Source organism: Mastomys coucha, unplaced genomic scaffold (genome assembly GCF_008632895.1).
Source record: "Mastomys coucha isolate ucsf_1 unplaced genomic scaffold, UCSF_Mcou_1 pScaffold5, whole genome shotgun sequence".
Lineage (NCBI taxonomy): Eukaryota > Metazoa > Chordata > Mammalia > Rodentia > Muridae > Mastomys > Mastomys coucha.
This window is the reverse complement of record NW_022196911.1, coordinates 52,528,852-52,531,481: the sequence shown is the minus strand read 5'-3', so window position 1 is coordinate 52,531,481 and position 2,630 is coordinate 52,528,852. Positions and strand designations below refer to the sequence as shown.

Below are 2,630 nucleotides of genomic sequence, written 5' to 3'. Positions count from 1 at the left end.
ACAGATGTAGAGGCTCACAGCCATCCATTGAACTGAGTACACGGTCCCCATTGAAGGAGTTAGAGAAAAGGACCTATAGAGCTGAGGGGTTTGCAGCCCCTTAGGACGAAGAACAATATGAACTAACTAGCACCCTCAGAGCTCCCAGGGTCTCAACCACCAACCAAGGACTGCACATGGTGGGTCTGATTGTTCTGGCAGCACGTGTATAGTAGAGGATTGCAAATTCGATTATCAATAGGAGGAGAGGACCTCGGCCCTGTGAAGGTTCTGTGCCCCAGTGTAGGGGAATGCCAGGGCCAATAAGTGGGAGAGGGTGGGGTGGCAGGCATGAGGAGGGGGGAGGCAACAGGGGTTTGTTCCTGTTGTTTTTGTTTGTTTGGTTTTTGGAGGGAAAACTGGGAAAGGAGAATTTTACATGTAAATAAAGAAAATATCTAATAAAAAATAAATTAGGACTTGCTTATTTACAGAGGTAATCCATGACCATCATGATGGGGACTATGGTAGCAGGCATGCAGCATGGGACTGCACACACACACACACACACACACACACACACACACACACACACACAGAGATATGTACACACAGCAACCATACAGTGGGCCTGGTGTAGGCTTTTGAAAGCCTACCCTCAGTGACACACCTCCTCCAGTAAGGCCATATTTCCTAGTTGTCACATAGCACTCATCTACTTCGGTTGTGTCTGTGTGACAGGCCTAAAAACCTGATCACAGACCTGAGGCGTAAGCTTCAAAAGGAGTCAGTCTCCTGATGTAGTCAGTCACTGACATCTCCTAGCTCAGATGTGTTCCAGATTGGTCTCTGCTAAAGTCTTTGGAGAGATCTGCGTGTTTTCTTTATTCAGGCATAAAGGTGCCCTAAGAAATAGTTTTTAAATAGCTAAAACTGAGATTAAACATTATTTTCTGGCCTCCACAGTGTTTCAGTGATCCTATTTGATTTTCTAGCTATAATTATCTTGGAATCTTTACAAAGAAGCTGTCTTACCAGACAGGGTGTCTCAAGAGTTAGAGCTAGCAGTTAGGCACTAATTATCAGAGCAGTCCCACACAAGGTAGAATTGTTTTACTACCAGAGAGAAGTTGTAGGGCTTACATCACTAATTATCTATGTTACAGCCAAAGAGTGCTAGTATATGACCTTCAGCTACTTGCCTCAGACAGACCCAGAGAATTTATCTTGGGGCTACCAAAATAGCCCAAGAAGAAGGACACCACTGCTCCTCTGCTTTGCACCTGGCTGCTTGTTTTCACTGACCTTGATGTGGCCATCTCCTGCCTATGCGACTTCTGTCGTTTGCCCTGTTTTCTGTATACTATATAAGCCTGATTTCTACTTTGTACAAATTACATTCAGTTACAACACTCCCTTGTGCTGTGTCTGCTTGTCACTTGCCAAATTCTTTGCACACTTGGTCAGAACTTTTGTCACCCCGCAGAACAAGGGGTCCCCGAAGCAACCCAGTCCGTGGCATCTAGTCTTTTCCAAACAGTACCATTAACTACTGACTAAGCATCATATATATGAGTCTATGGGGTCCATTCTCATTCAAGCCACCACAGGGGAACGGTCAGTTTTGCATGGTTGGCAGATCACTGACAGTATTATGACAGTGAAAATAAATTTAAGACACATTAGAAGTGATAGAGCAGTTGTGATGTTGCTCGGAATGCACATGATGGTAAAGAAGGGGAAGGTCGGGGCAGATTAGACCTTGTGCAGAATTAGACTGATGCAAAAATCCAAGATGGCTGTCAGATTTTTGCTTGAGTCACTAGTATAGAACAGTACCTCCAAAGTTTGACTAATAAAAGGATGAATTAGAGATAGAAAGATCAAAGTATTTCATTTCCTTTACATGCTGTATGTGGAGTAGTTGCAGAATATCAGATGTGTGCCTAGCTTTGTTTTTCCAGAGAAAGAAGTTAAGATTGGAAATAGTGATCTAGGCAAAAGCAAAAGTAGGGTGAGCGGGGTCAGAGTATATAGGTAGGCCAGCAAGATCAGGGTTACACTGATTTTCATAATCACTGAAGAATTTATTCATAAAGATAAGCGAAGAATTAGAAGATCATGTTTAAAACAAAACAAAGCAATCTAGAGAAACTAGAGAAAAGTTCATTATCAGGAGAAAGGAAATTTGTGGCATTTGTATGGAGTGACCATCTTTATGTATGAAGTCAGTGAACTGGTACATGTGACAGTGTGGGTGTGTCTGGCACTTTAAACATGCAGGCACAAATGAAAATGAATATAGAGCCCATTTTTGTGAATTTTACTGTAGTGGTGAATATAGTGATGAATAGTTAATCCACTTTGGCTCCCAGTGGGTTAGGTGGGCTGTACCTACCCTAGAACTCTGGATAGAGCTCTGGGTACATGAATGAAAGACACACTCATTTGCCAGCTATGGCTAGCTCAGTGGTTGGGTACTTCTAAACCTCCCAAGGCTAGCACACACTCCCCTCTGGTATTCCTGAGTTAATATCTTTTAAAATCTATATTTCATCTCTGCTACCCCAGACCCAATGGGGAAATGGCCCCTAAGGCCACGTTTCTGGACTCTTACATGTTAACAGGTTTTTAAGTCTGCTCCGTTACCT

General features: G+C 43.0%; 1 protein-coding gene across 6 annotated transcripts in view; it reads left to right on the top strand.

Moving 5' to 3' along the window:
- Fam114a2 (family with sequence similarity 114 member A2) overlaps positions 1-2,630 on the top strand; it is a 36,648-nt gene that overhangs the window by 25,017 nt on the left and 9,001 nt on the right. The window lies entirely within an intron of this gene.